Source organism: Bos javanicus, chromosome 4 (genome assembly GCF_032452875.1).
Source record: "Bos javanicus breed banteng chromosome 4, ARS-OSU_banteng_1.0, whole genome shotgun sequence".
NCBI classification, from domain to species: Eukaryota; Metazoa; Chordata; class Mammalia; order Artiodactyla; family Bovidae; genus Bos; species Bos javanicus.
The window spans coordinates 115940992-115962908 of record NC_083871.1 but is presented as its reverse complement, the minus strand read 5'-3'; the positions used below and the strand labels follow the sequence as shown (position 1 = coordinate 115962908).

The 21917-nt window shown below is 46.2% G+C and overlaps 1 pseudogene; it reads left to right on the top strand.

The window, feature by feature from the left end:
* Positions 1 to 19072: 19072 nt before the first annotated feature.
* Positions 19073 to 20929, top strand: LOC133246947 (large ribosomal subunit protein uL4-like; annotated as a pseudogene).
* Positions 20930 to 21917: the final 988 nt, after the last annotated feature.

Below are 21917 nucleotides of genomic sequence, written 5' to 3'. Positions count from 1 at the left end.
TTCAATCCCTGGGGAGGAAAATAAGGCCCCAAAAGGTGCCTGGCATGGTTAAAAAAAGAACATCGTGGACAATGAAACTTGAGTGAAACAGTCCACTGTAACATGAGGAAGTTTGCTAGAGAAGTAATTTATAAAGGAACAGATAAAACTGGATGAAATGAACAAATAGCATGTCCCAGGGTGGTGGGTACCACACCCTCCAGTCATCCTGCATCTCTTTTTTCCAACTCACCTTTTTCTAAAAATTTCTAAAATAATACAAGGATTGAGAATAAAGAAGTGGGCAGCTCTCCACGAAACTTTTCAATGAAAAAAACTCAATGGCTGAGCCTCCCAAGGCAGCAGGAAGAGTGGTTGATGGAAAACCTGGAGGTTGATTCCACAGTAGGAAAAGGAGCTTTGGACAAACAGGTTCACTATTTTCCCAAAGATGAGGCAGATTTTAAATTTCTTGGTATAAGCTGATTTAAGTCACCCCCAGCCTGAATGTGAAAGGCAGAAAAACATTAACTCCAAGCCACCTCTAAGCTTGTATTGGTCTGGTGTCTTCAGAGAAACAGAACCAATAGGAAACATTCCTACCTGTGGAGCTGTTGGAGGGAGAGGTTTTGAGGAGCTGGCATGTGAGACTGTAGGAGCTGCCCAGTCTGAAATCTGTAGGGCTGGAAACCCAGGTAGGAGCTGAGGCTGCAGCCATTTTTTTAACTTTTTATTTTATTTTTAAATATTTTTTACTCTTTTATTTACTTGGCTGCTCCAGGTCTTAGTTGCGGCACGCAGGATCTAGTTTCCTGACCAGGGATCAAACCTGGGCCCCCTGCTTTGGAAGCACAGCATCGTAGCCACTGGACCACCAGGGAAGTCCTCAGTCTGCAGTCTCCTTCTTCTCAGGGAAGCCTCAGTTTTTGCTCTGTGGCAAACTGAATGTTTGTATCCCCTGAGAATTCATCTGCTGAAGTCCTAATGCTCAAGTGATGGTATTTGGTGATGAGGCCTTTGGAAGACGATTGGGGTTAGTTGAGGTCATGAGGATGGGGCCCCATGGTGGGATTAGTGCCCTCAGAGGAGACACAGAGGGCCTGCTCTCTCTGCCACATGAGAGCACAGTTAGAAGCAGCTGTCTGCAAGCCAGATGGGGGTGCTCCTGGGCAGAGGCAGAGAAGGTGAAGAAGGTCATCAGAATGGCTGCAGGAAGAACTGACCTGAGCCAGCACACACCCAGAGTTGGAAGGGAAAGCATTTGACACGTGAAGGCTCTCAGATGTCAGGCTGAACAGACAGTGTTGAACAGCTCAGGGGGAGAAAAAGGAGACCAGAGGCAAATAGAAGAAAGTCAGGTTAGTAGGAAGATGTGACAAAACAGAAAGGGGAACTCATGCTACCCAGATGCCTGTAATGCTGGATGTTGTGCTGGGTGTGGGCTTTCTCATTCCATCCTCACCACGACACTGCAAGAAGACACACAGAATCTTCCTCTCCTACAGCAAAGAAAAGGAGGCTGAAGGCTACACGCCTCAAAGAGGCGGACCCTGCTTCCACACCAGGCCTGTCTTGCACAAGCCTCTGCTCTCCCACCCTCTCCTTTCCACCCACAGTTGCTCCTAAAAGGATGGACTTGTAATGTGTGTAGAAACTATGAACCACTCTCTGGGTCATAGAGAACAGCCACTGCTAGTCACCTGGCATCCACCTTGCCACTTTCATCACAAGAACTTCCCTGAAGAAGAGGAGGAACAAAGGAAGACCAAGGCTCAGTTTCCCCAGTAGACTTGTGTCATCTGCTCAAAGACAGAACCAAATGGAGTGGACATTTTTCTTCCCAGGACCGGTTCCCAGCCAAGCACCAATGGGAAGATGGTGAAGGCATCCTCCTCACACCTCCGTGGTCCCTCTTTCCTGCTTTCCTGACACTCCCAGTCTCCTTCCAATGGGAAAGGGATTCCCAAAGACCAAAGGGATTCCCATTGCTGCCTGTTTATAGTGATTAACAGTTAGATTTGAAAGTCATACTCCTCAGTTTAAATCCCTGCCCTGCTACTTCTAACTTTGTGTCCCCGAGCACATGAGCCTCCTTACATTTTGTTTCCCCAGGTATAAATTGTATATCATAATAATACCAGCCAGGCAGGTTATTGTGAGCATTGAATGAACCATGTATTAGAATGAAGCATGTGTTGGAAGAGGAGGGCAGCAAGTCTGGAACGTGAAGCAAAGCGGTGGAGTGAGGGGTTGAGGGGAGAGAAAGCATAGCCAATGACCTCCTGTGGGTCCTCCAAACACACAGACAGGGGGTCTGCATAATCCTTCCTCCTCCCTCTCCACTCACGTTTTGAATGAGGCTGACAGAAGTCAGTCCGGAGTTGTAGCACAAAAGGTACAGGTCTAAAGTCAGGACACCACCATCGAATTTCAGGTTATTTTATATATGAGGAAGCTGGGGTCTGGCAAGGTGAGGGGCTTGTCCAAGGTCACACACAGCTAGTTGTTACTGAGTCCAAACTCAGACTGCTCGTCGCATGACAGGGCAACAAATGGAGAGATGAGTTGTTGGGGAAGGAATAGAGGTTTTATTCAGAAAGCCAGCAGACCGAGAAGGTGGTGGACTCGTCTCCCAAAGAACCATTTCACCCCAGTTAGAACCGAGGCCCCTTTTATAGCGGAATCCTTTGTTCCTACAGCTGCCCACTTCAATCAGGTCATAAGGTCATAACGTTCTTGTAAACCACCAACAAGATACATGTTACTCTGTTCTGCAACTTTTTATATCCATATGAATGGGAAACAGTTAGACCTTAAAAGCTCAGAGCCTCCATTAATGCACTGCCCTGTACACTTCAGGCTACAAGCAACATTCTCAACTTTAGCAGAAACAATAGAATACAGAGGTTTAAGTAAAAGAAACAGATGAAATATGGAGTCAGATCTGTGCTTTCCTGTTACATAGTGACTACTCCACAGAGGCTGCCAGCTTAGAACCCACATCTGTGGACTTGCAGGCTGCTCCCCTGTGCCTTCCATATGTTGCTCGGTCTCTCACACTAAGTGACAAATAGACAATGAAGAAAAACGTTGGCGTGAATGTGATTTAAAATCGTGAGGAATATGACAGTCTAACCAGCTGTTTGCCATCACTTCTGGCCGTAGGCTGTTGTAGTGATCGTGCTTCAATTAAACCTGAGCAGAAGCAGCAGCTTGTTCCTGGGCATCTGGCAGGCGTCTGGTTCTTTGGCTTCGGTTCAGTGCCACAGAGATGGGTGCAGACTCACTGTGACCCGTGGGAGCTGCAGCCTGGGCTCCCTTAGAGAACAGAGAGTGTCCACCCTGAGTGGTTATCTCCACCCTGTGCTGAGAGTGAGTTATGGTCACACCCTCACTCTCAAATCTATCTAAACCTTTCCCTCGGAACTGACCAAAGGGAATCCCAAGAACCACTAAAGCCATGCTAGAGGAAGCTGATCCCCACTTCCTCCCGCAGACGCTACCAGGCAAACTGCACAGGTGTCCACACAGAAGCCAAAAATGATGTGACTGCTGCCCACCTGACCCCTTGACCGGGGCACAGCATTACTCGCTCTTGACTAGTTGTTCCAAGTGTCAGCTATGGATTCAATAAACAGCTTAGATAGTTTACTGATCACCATGCATCCTTGGGCAGCTTTTTTGTTTTAATTTGGGTTAACATGGGCAAGACAATCATTCAAACTAGACAATGTTTGGATCCCACACAATAACTCCACTGCCTGCACGTTGGGAACAGTATTATAGGATGTCCCGTAATCTACCCCAAGTTCCAACAGCCCTGTGGACCCCTGTCACTGGACTTGGCCAAGGAAATCAATGGCTAGAATTTCAAGCAGCTGCACAGAGAACTGTTTCAGCATGGAGTTCCTTTTACCATAATATCCAGCATGAACTGTCAGTATTTACAGCCCTTGTCAGGGCAGGGAACAAGAAAAATGAAAAAGAACAGGAAATTGATCTGAGGATTTTAATCAGGGCTGAGGCAGGCAGAAGGTGGGAGAAAGAGAACAGGGTCTTAACTGAGGCTTCAGAAGAACACTTCCTATCCTGCGCCCTGGTAGGGGGTCAGGAAAGGGGTCACAGCCTCCCTTTCCGGTTATTCCTAGACTCACCACCTCTCCAAGTTACCTTTCCCCATCCTTTCTTCTCCCATCAACACAGACACACTCATACATGTACATACAAACGTACACACTCCCTCAGTCAGTCAGTTCAGTCACTCAGTCGTGTCTGACTCTTTGTGACCCCATGGACTGCAGCCTTCCAGGCCTCCCTGTCCATCACCAACTCCCAGAGCTTGCTCAAACTCATGACCGTTGAGTCAGTGATGCCATCCAACCATTTTATCCTCTGTTGTCCCCTTCTCCTCCTGCCCTCAATCCCTCACAGCATTAGGGTCTTTTCAAATGAGTCACCTCTCTGCATCAGGTGGCCAAAGTATTGGAGTTTCAGCTTCAGCATCAGTCCTTCCAATAAACACCCAGGACTGATCTCCTTTAGGAAGGACTGGTTGGATCTCCTTGCAGTCCAAGGAACTCTCAAGAGTCTTCTCCAACACCACAGTTCAGAAGCATCAATTCTTCAGTGCTCAGCTTTTTTTATAGTTCAACTCTCACATCCATACATGACCACAGGAAAAACCATAGCCTTGACTAGACAGACCTTTGTTGACAAAGTAATGTCTCTGCTTTTTAATATGCTATCTAGGTTGGTCATAACTTTCCTTCCAAGGAGTAAGCGTCTTTTAATTTCATGGCTGCGATCACCATCTGCAGTGATTTTGGAGCCCAGAAAAATAAAGTCAGCCACTGTTTCCATTGTTTCCCCATCTATTTGCCATGAAGTGATGGGACCGGATGCCATGATCTTAGTTTTCTGAACGTTGAGCTTTAAGCCAACTTTTTCACTCTCCTCTTTCACTTTCATCAAGAGGCTCTTTAGTTCTTCTTCACTTTCTGCCATACGGGTAGTGTCATCTGCATATCTGAGGTTATTGATATTTCTCCCAGCAATCTTGATTCCAGCTTGTGCTTCTTCCAGCCCAGCATTTCTCATGATGTACTCTGCATAGAAGTCAAATAAGCAGGGTGACAATATACAGCCTTGACGTACTCCTTTTCCTATTTGGAACCAGTGTGTTGTTCCATGTCCAGATCTAACTGTTGCTTCCTGACCTGTATACAGGCTTCTCAAGAGGCAAGCAGGTGGTCTGGTATTCCCATGTCTTTCAGAATTTTCCAGGAGTCTTCTCCAACCCTGCAGTTCAAAAGCATCAGTTCTTCATTGCTCAGCTTTCTTTATGGTCCAATTCTCACATCCATACATGACTAGGAAAAAACCATAGCTTTGACTAGATGGAGTTTTGTTTGCCAACAAACACACTCCCTACTGACTCCAAAAATGATTGGGCAGTTCAGGTCAGAGTACAATTAAGCATAGCCACTTATGAGCCCCTTATCAGTCATGCCTAATTACCAAGTAGCATATGATCACGGTACATGTAATTAATAACATGTTTGACTAGTTTTGTTGTGCTTATTTGCTATCAGTACTGAATCCTGTTCTGCGAGTTCAGCCTTCATGGTCTGGAGGACATGGCTCTAAAAGGGTAAAGTGAAGTGAAAGTGAAAGTCGCTCAGTCGTGTCTGACTCTTTGTGACCCCATGGACTATACAGTTTGTGGAATTTTCCAGACCAGAATACTGGAGTGGGTAGCCTTTCCCTTCTCCAGGGGATCTTCCCAACCCAGGGATCAAACTCATATCTCCTGAATTGCGGGCAGATTCTTTACCAGCTGAGCCACAGGGGAAGCCCCTAAAAGGGTTAGGAAGGGCTGAAACCTGGGCAGAGTCAGAGCCCAGGAACACCTGCCAGGAAACATGCGGCCAAAAGAAGTTTATTAGTAGACCAAAGGGCTAAGTGCAGTTCTAGAGACAGAGAACAAGGCCAGCATTTCAGAAAGCCAGTTGCTGCAGAGCAGAGAGAGGGCCGGAGAAAGGACAGAAGAGGGTGGAGACCTCTCCACACTGAGGGCAGGGCAAGAGCAAATGCAGGTGAACAGGGCTGATACACCTGGTCTGCACGTGCATGTTTCAGGAGCTGAAGATGGTATTGGATCCACAGGACAAACTCAGTGCATTTGAGAGGGTCTGGATACGGCAGGCATACCTTTCAATGATCAAAACTGGAAGAAATGCATCAATGTGCACAGCATCACTGTTCACTAGAGGCAAAAGGCAGCAACACCCCCAAATGCCCGTCGAGCCCTGAATGAACAAATAAGATGTGGTCTATCCATACAATAGAATGCTGTTCAGTCCTGAAAAGGAAGGAAATCCTGGCATCTGAAACAACATGAATGAATCCTGAGGACAATTGTTCTTGTTGTTCAGTTGCTAAGTCATGTCCGACTCTTTGCGACCCCATGGACTGCAGCACTCCTGGCTTCCCTGTCCTCCACTATGTCCCAGAGTTTGCTCAAATTCATGCCCATTGAGTCGGTGATGCCATCTAACCATCTCATCCTCTCTCGTCCCCTTCTCCTCCCGCCTTCAATCTTTCCCAGCATCGGGGTCTTTTCCAATGAGTCAGCTCTTCACATCAGGTGGCCAAAGTACTGGAGCTTCAGCTTCAGCATCAGTCCTTCTAGTGAAGAGTCAAAGTTGATTTCCTTTAGGATTGACTGGTTTGATCTCCATACTGTCCAAGGGACTCTCAAGAGTCGTCTCCAACACCACAATTCGAAGCATCAATTCTTGGGCACTCAGCCTTCTTTATGGTCCAACTCTCACATCCATACATGACTCCTGGAAAAACCATAGCTTTAACCATACAAACCTTTGTAGGTAGAGTGATGTCTCTGCTTTTTAATACACTGTCTAGTTGGTCATAACTTTCCTTTCAAGGAGCAGGCATCTTGCAGTTTCATGGCTGCAGCCACTGTCCACTGTGATTTTGGAGACCAAGAAAATAAAATCTATTTGCCATAAAGTGATGGGACTGGATGCCATGATCTTAACTTTTTGAATGTTGAGTTTTAAGCCATTTTTTTCACTCTCCTCATTTGCCCTCATCAGGAGACTCTTTAGTTCCTCCTCACTTTCTGCCATTCGAGTGTTATCATCTGCATATCTGAGGTTGTTCATATTTCTCCCAGCGATCGGGTTTCCCAGCTTGTGATTCATCCAGCCCGGTATTTCACATGAAGTATTCTGCATGTAGTTAAATAAATAGATGACAACACACGTCCTTTCCCAGTTTTGAACCAGTTTTTCCATGTAAGGTTAATATGCTAAGTGAAATAAGCCAGACATAAAAGGACAAATCCAGTGATTCCACTCGTCTGCTGCTGCTAAGTTGCTTCAGTCATGTCCAACTCTGTGCGACCCCATAGACGGCAGCCCTCCAGGCTCCCCCGTCCCTGGGATTCTCCAGGCAAGAACACTGGAGTGGGTTGCCATTTCCTTCTCCAATGCATAAAAGTGAAAAGTGAAAGTGAAGTTGCTCAGTTGTGTCTGACTCTTAGCGATCCTGTGGACTGCAGCCTACCAGGCTCCTCCATCCATGGGATTTTCCAGGCAAGAGTACTGGAGTGGGGTGCCATTGCCTTCTCTGCCACTCATATGAGGTACCAGAAATAAGCATATTCCTGATGAGAAAGTAGAACAGAGGTTACCAGGGGCAGGGGAGAGTGAGACGGGGAGTTAGTGTTAGCAGAGACAGAAGTTCCATTCGGGAGGGTGAAAAAGTTCTGGAGATGGGTGTGGGATGGCTGCACAGCAGTGTGAATGTACTTGTGCACGGGTGATAAGTCGCTTCAATCATGCCGACTCTCTTTGACCCCGTGGACTGTAGCCTGCCAGGCTCCTCTGTCCATGGGATTCTCCAGGCAAGGACTCTGGAGTGGGCTGCCTGGCCCTCCTGCGGGGGATCCTCCCGACCCAGGGGTCGAATCCACATCTCCTAGGTTTCCTGCATTGGCAGGCCACTGGGCCAGTTGGGAAGTCCATGAAAGTACTTAATTCTACACAATTGTACATTCAAGACTGTGCAGTTTACACAATGGAAAAAATCTAGAAGGTTGGGATGTTAGGGGAGGAGACTAACAAGAGGTGAAACATTTTACCTGGGGCCTGGGGTTTAAGTGGAGGATGGGACATACAAGGATTCACCAAAGTAAGGAGCCTGACCTGGGGACAGACAAGGAATGGGGGCCAACCACGCCCAGGGGACCACAAGTTCCCTCCTCATCCGCAGGGAGGTTTGGCTTGTTCTTCCCATAGCCCCGTCTCTGCAGCTCCTGTCCCAGTTCTAATTACAGCCACGGTGATGCCAAGATCACCGCAGAGAACACAGGCTGGATTCATCAGAGTCAGCTGGTGAACACTCACACAAAGCAAGGAAGGCACCAGGCTGGGGGAGGGGCGGAGTGGGAGTTCCGGATTAGCAAACGCAAACTCTTAGATAGAGAATGGATGAACGAGGCCCTACTGTATAACACAGGGAGCCACAGTCAATATTCAGGGATAAACCATAATGGAAAGGAATATGGAAAGGAATGCATATGTGTGCATAACGGAGTCACGTTGCTGTAAGGCAGAGACTAACACAACAATTTAAATCAACTATACTTCATAGTAATTTAAAAAAAAAAAAGAAAGGCACCAAGCTGAGCCCAAGAAATAGATATATTGGGACATTTATCTAAGCAAATACTCCTTTTAAAAATGTCTACCCTTTGCTATCTTGAGCTGCTTGGGTTTTTTAAATTATGTTTTTATAAAAACAAAAGAATCATGAATGTTTAGCATGACATTCCAGTAGCTTCCTGTAAATGATGTAACCGATGCACATGGAAGCTCAAAGGCTGACGCCTGAAGGTCGTGGCTGGACGAAGAGCTGAGCCCCAGAGGGCAGAGCTCGCTGCCCTCGGGGGGTCCCTCCAGGGCCCTGCTGCCAGGCTGACCCAGCACTGTGTCTTGTGTCCTTCCCATGCGGTTGGCAGCTGCTCTGTGGGTTTAGATGGCAAGTGCTGGGAATGATTCATCATCATCGGCCCCCTCTTAATCGCATTTTAATAAAACCATAAATCAGCTCCTGACAGCAAGACAAGTCCCTGAAGGCATGGCAGTGCCATAGGACAAGAGCCAAGCCAGATGGCATGGATGGTTCAGGGACACCTGGGCATTGGCAGTGCCCAGTGGGAAAGGCCTAGTGGGGAGTGAGCGCCTGGAATCCACGGCCATAGCCACGCCTAACCCCGTACCTTTCCCTGAGAGCTCAGTCCTAGATCTAGGGCTAGAAGCCAGGTTTAGGGCCATATTCAGCCCATAAGCGCTTGATACTTTCTAAGTGTAGTGCTGGAGAAGACTCTTGAGAGTCCTTTGGACTGCAAGGAGATCAAACCAGTCAATCCTAAAGGAAATCAACCAGAATATGCATTGGAAAGATTGATGCTGAAGCTGAAGCTTCAATACTTTGGCCACCTGATGCAAAGAACTGACTCATTGGAAAAGGCCCTGATGTTGGGAAAGGTTGGAGGCAGGAAGAGAAGGGGGCAACAGAGGATGGGATGGTTAGATGGCATCCAACCAATGGACATGAGTTTGAGCAAACTCCAGGAGATAGTGAAGGACTGGGAAGCCTGGTGTGCTGCAGTCCGTGAGTCACAAAGAGTCAGACACTGAGCAACTGAACAACAGAGCACCTGCACAGCTCTTCAGTTCAGTTCAGTTCAGTTCAGTCGCTCAGTTGTGTCCGACTCTTTGTGACCCCATAGACTGCAGCAGGCCAGGCCTCCCTGTCCATCACCAACTTCCGGAGTTTACTCATACTCATGTCCATCGAGTCCGTGATGCCATCCAACCATCTCATCCTGTCGTCCCCTTCTCCTCCTGCCCTCAATCTTTCCCAGCATCAGGGTCTTTTCCAATAAGTCACCTCTTTGTATCAGGTGGCCAAAGTATTGGAGTTTCAGCTTCAGCATCAGTCCTTCCAATGAACACCCAGGACTGATCTCCTTTAGGATGGACTGGTTGGATCTCCTTGCAGTCCAAGGGACTCTCAAGAGTCTTCTCCAACACCACAGTTCAAAAGCATAAGTTCTTCAGCACTCAGCTTTCTTTATAGTCCAACTCTCACATCCATATATGACCACTGGAAAAACCATAGCCTTGACTAGACAGACCTTTGTTGACAAAGTAATGTCTCTGCTTTTTAATATGCTGTCTAGGTTGGTCATAACTTTCCTTCCAAGGAGCAAGCGTCTTTTAATTTCATGGCTGCGATCACCATCTGCAGTGATTTTGGAGCCCAGAAAAATAAAGTCAGCCACTGTTTCCATTGTTTCCCCATCTATTTCCCATAAAGCGATGGGACTGGATGCCATGATCTTAGTTTTCAGAATGTTGAGCTTTAAGGCAACTTTTTCACTCTTTTTCACTTTCATCAAGAGGCTCTTTACTTCTTCTTCACTTTCTGCCATAAGGGTGGTGTACCTGTTGATAAAATATTGAAATGGTTCCCAGCAGATGCTGTGGACTCAATGTTTGTGTCCCTCTGCCCCAATCCATGTGTGGAGATTAATCCCCAATGTGATGGTGCTTGAAATTTGGGACTTTGGGAGTGATTAGCTCATGAGTCTGGAGCCCTCAGGAATGGGGTTCATGATCTTATAAAGGGACAGAGAGACCCCAGCACTCTCCTTCCAAGAAGACAGCGTCTGCCAACCAGGAAGAGAGCCCTCAGCAGACACCCAATCTGCCAGCACCTGGACCTTGGACTCCCAGCCCCCAGACAGTGAGACACAGGTGTCCGTTTTTCAAGCCCCACAGTCTGTGGCACGTGCGATAGCAGCCTGAACAGTCTAAGACACCAGATGACAAATATCCACAGCACCAAGGTCCCAAAGCACCTGGCCATCCCCACCACCCCCTGACCTCATCCGTGCCCCCGTAAACCTCCCCACCACCAAGCAAGCGCAAGGCCCTCCTGGCACAGCAGGGAGCTGGCCGTCCTGCTGTGGTGGAGCCCTTCCTGACGGGTGGGTGGCTGGCTGCCCTGATAGCTATATGTTTCTAGTATCCCTGCCACCTGCGCTGCTTTAATTTATATCACACAAAACAGAGCAGACCTGCCTATAAAGATGCAGAGTGGAGCAGGAAAAGTCAGTTGTGACGTGTAAGTATGCTTACACAAAAATTTTCTTTCTACCCCTTAGAAAAGTCCATTTATCAGGTCCAGAAATATATGTTTTGAACAAACGCACACAGTTTTCTTTATGTTTCTAGAATCAGGATGGCTTTGGGTTGTGACTTTTGTAGAAAAGCTGGGTGATGATTTACTACTGGATCCATGGCATTTGATATTCCCAAGGTCCGATCTTCTGTCCTCGTAGAGCAATTTATAGACAATATAAGACACATGCGTGCATGCTCAGTTGTGTCTGACTCTTTGAGACCCCATGGACTGCAGCTTGCCAGGATCCTCTGTCCATGCAATTTTCCAGGCAAGAAATACTAGAGTAGGGTGCCATTTCTTATTTACATAATTCAAAAAAATAAATATAACTCCTTACTTTATTAGAGATATAAAAAGAAAACAATTTCTAATGCATTGATATGTGTTTCATACTTGGGCACCACAAAGCTCAAAAATAAGAATAAGTTATGCTGTCCCGGCCATACATATAATGAATGAGTTTGGACTAGGAAAAGGGGGGAAAAAGGATCAGAAGCCATTGTCACAAGTACAGAGAAACCAAAGAGAGAAGACACCAAAGTAAAACCCAGTACAACCAGCATGCACTAAAAATAAAATAACAATACTAACAGATAATCTATGTTTAGGTTATGAACCTATGAATTAGGTTCTAGGTAAACTGGAATTTGGTTCTAGGTTCAGAAATAATAAACAAAATTTCCACCTTTTTGAACGAACTTTGAACGCCGTGCTAAGATAGCATCCTTGGACAGTAATTTCCAGGACACCCAAAGATGACCCTGGAGCTCACCATCTGAATGCTGGTGGTGGCCCCTCCTGGTGACAGCCGGGTGTGGTCCCCCAAATTCCAAAAGAGCTGCATTGTGGATCCTTAACTAACCAATGCCAAAGAGACAGAGACCTCACTCTCCTGGTGGTGAGCCTGCCTGAGTGTGCTGGGGCCATGAAAGGGCTTGGAAGACAGGGGAAAGTCAGCCTTTTCTCCCCACACCGGACGTTGGAAGAAAGGGAAATGAAGACTCAAAGCTGCAGGTTAGGTTTTTGGCTCGAATGGTCTGGATGGTGGTGCAGCGAGCACGTGGCTAAGGTTGGCTCATGCCAGCCCCCAAGAGCCCATGGGAGTATCCCTCCCATCCTCACGTCAGGACACCACGTGGGAAGCTGGGAATCAGACCCAGTGGAAGCATTTGCACCAGGGAAATCAGGACTCTTCTTTTTTTGAAAAAAAAAAAGAGCCCAGCGTCTTTGTTTTTGGCCACACCACGCAGCCTGTGGGGTCCTAGCACCACAGTAAGGGACTGAACCCGGGGCCATGGCAGTGAAAGCACTGAATCCTAAGCCCGGTCAGCCGGAGAACTGCTGAGAGCCCATGGTTACACATTTAGCAGCACACCCCTGCAGGAGCATCTCCCCACTGGCTTGGCCCAGAAGTCCATCCGGGTTTTCCCGTTACATCTCACAGAAAAATCTAAATGAACTTCTGGGCCAACCCAATACAAACGGTTAAGACAAGAAGAGGAGGATATTCTAGGAGGCATGGTGAATTCAGTGAATGGTGAATTCAGCTTTTGACATCCTGAGGTTGAGAACAACGATGTTCAATGCCTAGTTAGCCCACAAGTCACCCAGGAAAACAGCAATTCTAGCTACATGATTCTCACTTTCTTCTGTCCCAGAGAATGGAGTGGCTGCCCTGGTCCAATGCTTGGAATATTGGGCACAGGAGACCCAGCCTGGATCTTTGGAACTAGAAGGGGTCTCTAGGAGCAGCTGTAGGAGGTGAGGAAGGAACGAGAGAAGGCTGGGCTACAGATGAAGCAGATCCCACACCACTGGGAGTGGCTGTCCTCTCCAAGATCCCACTCACCTTCACTGTCGTTCAGTCACTAAGTCATGTTTGAACTTTCTTTGGCATTGCCTTTCATTGGATTGGAATGAAAACTGACCTTTTCCAGTCCCATGGCCACTGCTGAGTTTTCCAAATTTGCTGGCATATTGAGTGCAGCACTTTCACAGCATCATCTTTTAGGATTTCAAATAGCTCAGCTGAAATTCCATCACCTCCACTAGCTTTGTTTGTAGTGATGCTTCCTAAGGCCCACTTGACTTCAGACTTCAAAATGTCTGGCTCTAGGTAAGTGATCACACCATCATGGTTATCCGGGTCATTAAGACCTTTTTGTACAGTTATGTGTATTCTTGCCACCTCTTCTTAATTTCTTCTTCGGTTAGGTCCCTACTGTTTCTGTCCTTTATTGTGCCCATCCTTGCATGAAATATTCGCTTGGTCTCTTCAATTTTCTTGAAGAGATGTCTAGTCTTTCCCATTCTATTGTTTTCTTCTATTTCTTTGCATTGTTCCCTCACCTTTAGGATTCTTGTTTTATGATTGGTTTATTGTTTGTTTTCTTTCAACACTGCCCTTAAATACTGCTTAATGTATGTGTGGTACGTAGAAGGCTCTTAAAGAAGGTCTTTTGAATGATCAAATGCCCAGGTATTATGTTATCCAGAGTCCACAGATAAAGAAAGTTAAAGGTGAGCAGAAGCACATGGCACTCCGTCCCCTGGGCCCTGGCTGGGCCCCAGCAGCAACACCACAGCAAGTCTCTCTCTGGATTGATCTGGAAGCCCGTGGATCACAGGACTCAGAGTGGCCCCCACACCGGAGCTGCTCCTTAATGAAGTTCCCAGCAGCACACATTCATTACTTCCTGTGACTGGACTCCACTCAGCACTGGGAGAATATTAAGTTAAGAGGAACACATTAAGTGCTGGTGTAAATTAAAAGCCAAATCATTCTATAATCAAATAGTCATTATTCCAAAAGGAATTGCTCACTGGGAACACTTTTATCAGTATTTATTGCTCTATTATATTATAATGGGCTATTTAATAATAAAAAAATACATTATATTGATTAGAAGCCAGCCTTTGATTCAGACAAAATCGCAGAGGTCCTGTGTATATTTTCGCCCATCCTGTAATTTATCCCCCGCTACCCCACTTTTACTGTGCCCTGGTCTGAAGAACAGTTAAGGACACATAGACACCTCAGTCTTTCTGCCAGAGAACTATGCGTGCGGATGCTGTGAACCAGCTTTAAACTAGGCGTTCTTCTTGGCTGCACTTACGGAAATCAAAGGTGACTGCCCTGTACACCCCTGACCTTCTGGGTTGGGAACGTGCCACTTCGGCTTTGGTTCTGCAAGGGGGAGTCAGGGTTTTCAGGCTGCTGTGTGGTCAGGAGCAGGGCGTGAGCTGCGGGCAGCAGAACCAGGATGGAGGTGAAGGGAAGGAGGAGCAAAGAGAGGACAAAGGGTGGGAAAGAACGTTGAAAGGAGAGAAGAAGAGATGGAGGAGAGGAGGGAGGGCCACAGGAAGGGAGGCCGGGAAGAGGGCAGGAGAGGCACCGAGCCTCAGCGGAGCCCCAGTCCAGGCAGTGGGGTGCACGGGGCGGGGGAGAGCTTCCCCTCCCCCGTCCCTAGCATCACTCCCTCCCCAAACCACCCCCGAGCCACGTGCAAACCCAGCTAAGCCAGTCACATCTGCCCCCGGGCCTCTCTCCCCTTGAGCCGGTGAAGACCGTCTCTCAGCGGGTAACGTGGCCAAGGCTGGACCTAACTCATCTTGTCAAGAGTGTAAAATCTTGCTGGCTTCTCAGATCTAATTCCATCAGCACTAGCATGCCAAGTTCTACCATCTCCAGCAGAGAAAATCATGGCATTTCCAGTAGTTTCTTGTTCTGTAATAGCATTGTTTCCCACAAGTCATAATACAGAGCTTTCAAAATACGTCTAAGGAAACTCAGAGAAAGAGATACTTTCTAAGTTAGGTAGTAATGAAAAAGAGAGAGAGAGAAATATAAGAATAGAAATAACTTGCATTCATGTAGAATCATGTGCCATTCAAAGTGCAAGACTAATTTCCCAAAGTCAGAGAGTAAATTATTAGAAGAAATGGAATCAGAACTCTCTTTTTCTGACTCAAAGTACTGGAGTCTTTCCTCAAGGCCAGACGTTCCTATGGAATCGCTAAGGCGGCTCACTGAGAATGAATGAAACAAGGTCTTTTTTATCCCTTCCTTGACTTGTCATGTTTCCCGCATTCCTCATTGAAAATATAGTAAGCTGACACCACACTCCCCCTGCTCGGTGTCCAATGTACCTTTCTCATAGGCTCAGCCCATTCTGTTCAAAGCCATTTTCTCACCATGAGGAGATAATCGATTCAAGCCAGGCATGAGCACACAATCAGGGTCCCTTTTGGAATTCCAATTGCCTCCCACACTTCAGGCACCAGTGACTATGTCAGTCAGGACGCTGATGTGAACAGCACATCTCCAAAAATTAAATTAGGGGTGTTTAAGGAAGGTGTCTTCCCAAAGTTGGCTGCAGAGTTCAGAGAAATCAGCAAAGGAAGATGAATTAGCCAGGATGGAGTTCTTCAGGGGGTCACTGACCCTCAGTCCAAGTGTAAAGGGGAAGGGTTGGTTCTCTGATCCAGTGAGCTGCCTTTGGAGAAAAGGGTTGTAACCTCGGGTGGAAAAATGTTTTCAATGATGATTTTTAAATTCTCAAAGCTTCAGATCAGATCACATCAGATCAGTCACTCAGTTGTGTCCTACTCTTTGCGACCCCGTGAATCGCAGCACGCCAGGCCTCCCTGTCCATCACCAACTCCCAGAGTTCACTCAGACTCACATCCGTCGAGTCAGTGATGCCATCCAGCCATCTCATCCTCTGTCGTCCCCTTCTCCTCTTGCCCCCAATCCCTCCCAGCATCAGAGTCTTCTCCAATGAGACAACTCTTTGCATGAGGTGGCCAAAGTACTGGAGTTTCAGCTTTAGCATCATTCCTTCCAAAGAAATCCCAGGGCTGATCTCCTTCAGAATGGACTGGTTGGATCTCCTTGCAGTCCAAGGTACTCTCAAGAGTCTTCTCCAACACCACAGTTCAAAAGCATCAATTCTTCGGTGCTCAGCCTTCTTCACAGTCCAACTCTCACATCTATACATGACCACAGGAAAAACCATAGCCTTGACTAGATGAACCTTTGTTGGCAAAGTCATGTCTCTGCTTTTGAATATGCTATCTAGGTTGGTCATAACTTCCCTTCCAAGGAGTAAGCATCTTTTAATTTCATGGCTGCAGTCACCATCTGCAGTGATTTTGGAGCCCAAAAAAATAAAGTCTGACACTGTTTCCACTGTTTCCCCATCTATTTCCCATGAAGTGATGGGACCAGATGCCATGATCTTCATTTTCTGAATGTTGAGCTTTAAGCCAACTTTTTCACTCTCTACTTTCACTTTCATCAAGAGGCTTTTTAGTTCCTCTTCACTTTCTGCCATAAGGCTGGTGTCATCTGCATATCTGAGGTTATTGATATTACTCCCGGCAATCTTGATTCCAGCTTGTGTTTCTTCCAGTCCAACGTTTCTCATGATGTACTCTGCATATAAGTTAAATAAACAGGGTGACGATATACAGCCTTGACATACTCCTTTTCCTATTTGGAACCAGTCTGTTGTTCCATGTCCAGTTCTAACTGTTGCTTCCTGACCTGCATACAAATTTCTCAAGAGGCAGATCAGGTGGTCTGGTATTCCCATCTCTTTCAGAATTTTCCACAGTTTGTTGTGATCCACACAGTCAAAGGCTTTGGCATAGTCAATAAAGCAGAAATAGATGTTTTTTTGGAACTCTCTTGCTTTTTCCATGATCCAGTGGATGTTGGCAATTTGATCTCTGGTTCCTCTGCCTTTTCTAAAACCAGCTTGAACATCAGGTAGTTCACAGTTCACATATTGCTGAAGCCTGGCTTGGAGAATTTTGAGCATTACTTTACTAGCATGTGAGATGAGTGCAATTGTGTGGTAGTTTGAGCATTCTTTGGCATTGCCTTTCTTTGGGATTGGAATGAAAACTGACCTTTTCCAGTCCTGTGGCCACTGCTGAGTTTTCCAAATGTGCTGGCATAATGAGTGCAGCACTTTCACAGCATCATCTTTCAGGATTTGGAATAGCTCAACTGGAATTCTATCACCTCCACTAGCTTTGTTCATAGTAATGCTTTCTAAGGCCTACTTGACTCCACATTCCAGGATGTCTGGCTCTAGGTGAGTGATCACACCATCATGATTATCTGGGTCATGAAGATCGTTTTTGTACAGTTCTTCTGTGTATTCTTGCCATCTCTTCTTAATATCTTCTGCTTCTGTTAGGTCCATACCATTTCTGTCCTTTATCGAGCTCATCTTTGCATGAAATGTTCCTTTGGTATCTCTGATTTTCTTGAAGAGATCTCTAGTCTTTCCCATTCTATTGTTTTCTTCTATTTCTTTGCATTGATCGCTGAAGAAGGCTTTCTTATCTCTTCTTGCTATTCTTTGGAACTCTGCATTCAGATGCTTATATCTTTCCTTTTCTCCTTTGCTTTTCGCTTCTCTTCTTTTCACAGCTATTTGTAAGGCCTCCCCAGACAGCCATTTTGCTTTTTTGCATTTCTTTTCCATGGGGATGGTCTTGATCCCTGTCTCCTGTACAATGTCACGAACCTCATTCCATAGTTCATTAGGCACTCTATCTATCAGATCTAGGCCCTTAAATCTATTTCTCACTTCCACTGTATAATCATAAGGGATTTGATTTAGGTCATGCCTGAATAGTCTAGTGATTTTCCCTATTTTCTTCAATTTAAGTCTGAATTTGGCAATAAAAAGTTCATGGTCTGAGCCGCAGTCAGCTCCTGGTCTTGTTTTTCCTGACTGTCTAGAGCTTCTCCATCTTTGGCTGCAAAGAATATAGTCAATCTGATTTCAGTGTTGACCATCTGGTGATGTCCATGTGTAGAGTCTTCTCTTGTGTTGTTGGAAGAGGGTGTTTGTTATGACCAGTGCATTTTCTTGGCAAAACTCTATTAGTCTTTGCCCCGCTTCATTCCGTATTCCAAGGCCAAATTTGCCTGTTACTCCAGGTGTTTCTTGACTTCCTACTTTTGCATTCCAGTCCCCTATAATGAAAAGGACATCTTTTTTGGGTGTTAGTTCTAAAAGGTCTTGTAGGTCTTCATAGAACCATTCAACTTCAGCTTCTTCAGCATTACTGGTTCAGGAGACACAAAATTCCACTTGAATAAATATAATCAAGCAATGGAGGGAAAAAGAATAAAGTACAAAACTGCACATTGTTGAAAGTGTATGTAAGTGCTGATAAAAGAAATTCGCTGTGATAGTTAGAATTTGAAAAAGAATAGATAAATACAGTAACAAGAGACAACTCTACACATGGTCAACACTGAAATCAGACTGATTCTATTCTTTGCAGCCAAAGACGGAGAAGCTCTACACAATCAGCATGCAAGACCTGGAGCTGACTGTGGCTCAGCTCATGAGTTCCTTATAGCAAAATTCAGGCTTAAATTAAAGAAAGTGGCTAGACCATTCAGGTATGACCTAAATCAAATCCCTTACGATTATACAATGGAGGTGACAAATAGATTCAAGGGAATAGATCTGGTGGACAGAATGCCTGAAGAACTAGGGACAGAGGTTCATAACACTGTACATAAGGCAGTGACCAAAACTATTCCAAAGAATAAGAAATGCAAGGCACAGTAGTTGTCCGAGGAGGCTTTACAAATAGCTGAGGAAAGAAGAGAGGCAAAAGGCAGAGGAGAAGGGAAAGATATACACAACTCAATGCAGATTTCTAGAGAGCAGCAAGGGGAGATAAGAAAGCTTCTCAAGTGAGCAATGCAAAGAAATCAAGGAAAACAGGAGAGGAGCGTGGCCTGACCCCTCCCTGCCATTGGCACGTGTGCTCCTAAAAGTGGGAGTCATCTGGCAAAAAGGTCGCTGTGCCTGCTGTGCACAAGGCTCCCATTCAACCAGATATTGTTAACTGTGTTCACACCAACTTGCGGAGAAACAGCAGACAGCCCTACACTTTCAGTGAATCAGCAGGTCATCAAAACCCTGCTGAGGCTTGGGGTACCGGCAGAGCTGTGGCTCAAATTCCCAGGGTTCGAGGGGATGGGACTCACCATTCTGGCCAGGGTGCTTCTGGAAATATGTGTTGTGCAGGGCGCAAGTTCGCACCCACCAAGTCCCGGCAATGCTGGCACCGTTGAGTGAGTCCAACGCAGCAGCGATATGCCATCTGCTCTGCCCTGGCTGCCTCGGCCTTACCAGTGCCAGTCATGTCTGAAGGTCATCGTCCAGAGGAAGTTCCTGAGCTCCCTTTGCTGGTCCAAGATACAGTTGAAGGCCACAAGAAGACCAAGGAAGTTATTTTGCTTCTGAAGAAACTTAAGGCCTGGAATGATATCAGAAAGGTCGATGCCTTTCAGCAAATGAGAGCTGGCAAAGGCAAAATGAGAAATCATCGACACATCCGGCCCAGGGGACCCTCATCTGTAACGAGGACAATGGTACCATCAAGGCCTTCAGAAACATCCCTGGAATTACTCTGCTTAATAGAAGCAAGCTGAACATTTTGAAACTTGCTCCTGGTGGTCACGTGGGACGTTCCTGCATTTGGACCGAAAGGGCCTTCCAAACTCAGATGAGCTCTATGGCGCTTGGCGTCAAGCAGCCTCCCGCAAGAGAAACTATAACCTCCCTTGGCACAAGATGCTCAATACAGACCTCAGCGGGATCTTGAAAAGCCCAGAAATCCAAAGAGAGCTCCAAGCACCACGCAAGATGATTCATCACAGAGCCCTGAAGGAAAATTCCACTGGAAAACCTGAGAATCGTGTTGAAGCTCAACCCATATGCAAAGACCATGCACCAGAACACCATTCTTGGACAGGCCAAGAGCCACAAAATCCAGATGGATAGGGCAGCAGTGGCACTACAAGTGAAATCAGATGAGAAGGGGGTTCGGGCAAGAAGTCTGTGGTGGGAAACAAAGACAGCTGTCGGTGATAAGATGTCGAAGAGGCCTTTAGTGGGAAAAAAAGGCCACAAGGGCCAAGAAACCAGTGGCTGAAGAGAAGTCCACAGAAAAGAAACCCACCGCAGAGGAAGAGAAGACTGCTGCATAGACTTAATTTTGTTTGAAAGTGAAAGTGAAGTCGCTCCGTCGTGTCCGACTCTCTGCGACCCCGTGGACTGTAGGCCACCAGGCTCCTGCATCTATGGGATTGCCCAGGCAAGAATACTGGAGTGGGTTGGCATTTCCTTCTCCAGGGGATCTTCCCGATCCAGGGATTGAACCCGGGTCTCCCGCATTGCAGGCAGAAGCTTTAACCTCTGAGCCACCAGGGAAGCCTTAATTTTGTTCATTTAACACCAAATCATTTTGCACAGCCAATTTTGAATAAAGACCTGAACAAAGAGGCGATGAGAAACATGAAGAAGAAAAAAAAGAAACAGAGGAAAGCGACAGAATGGGAAAAACTGGAGATCTCGTCAGGAAAACTGAAGATCTCAAGAGAGCACTTCATGCAGGGATGGGCACGGTAAAGGACAGAAACAGTAAGGACCTAACAGAAGCAAAAGAGATTAAGAAGAGAAGAGGCGGCCAGAACACACAGAAGAGTGTTCTGTATTCTAGTTCTTTGTACAGAAGAACTGTACAAAAAAGCTTTAATGACCCAGGTAACCATGACGGTGTGGTCATTCATCCAAAGTCAGACATCCTGGAATGTGAAGTCAAGTGGGCCTTAGGGAGCATCACTATGAACAAAGCTAGTGGAGGTGATGGAATTCCAGTTGAGCTATTTAAACTTCTAAAAGATGATGCTGTTAAAGTACTACACTCAGTGTGCCAGCAAATTTGGAAAATTCAGCAGTGGCCATAAGACTGAAAAAGGTCAATTTTCATTTTCAATCCCAAAGAAAGGCAATGCCAGAGAACATTCAAACCACTGTACAATTGCACTCTTTTCACACAATAGCAAGGTAATGCTCAAAATCCTTCAAGCTAAGCTTTAGCAGTACACGAACCAAGAACTTCTACACCTACAAGCTGGATTTAGAAAAGGCAGAGGAACCATAGGTCAAATTGCCAACATTTGTTGGATCATAGAGAAAGCAAGGGAATTCCAAAAAAACATCTATTTCTGCTTCAGTAACTATGTTAAAGCCTTTGACTGTGTGGATCACAACAAACTGGGGAAATTTCTTTAAGAGATGGAAATACCAGACTACCTTACCTGCCTCCTGAGAAATCTGTATGCAGATCAAGAAGCAACGGTTAGAACCAGACATGGAACAACAGACTGGTTCAAAATTGAGAAAGGAATACATCTAGGCTGTATATTGTCACCTTGCTTGTTTAACTTATATGCAGAGTCAGTTCAATTCAGTTCAGTTCAGTCGCTCATTCGTGTCCGACTCTTTGTGATCCCATGAATCGCAGTGCGCCAGGCCTCCCTGTCCATCAGCAACGCCCAGAGTTCACTCAGACTCACGTCCATCGAGTCAGTGATGCCATCCAGCCATCTCATCCTCTGTTGTCCCCTTCTCCTCCTGCCCCCAATCCCTCCCAGCATCAGAGTCTTTTCCAATGAGTCAACTCTTCACATGGGGTGGCCCAAGTACTGGAGTTTCAGCTTTAGCATCATTCCTTCCAAAGAACATCCAGGACTGATCTCCTTTAGAATAGACTGGTTGGATCTCCTTGCAGTCCAGGGGACTCTCAAGAGTCTTCTCCAACACCACAGT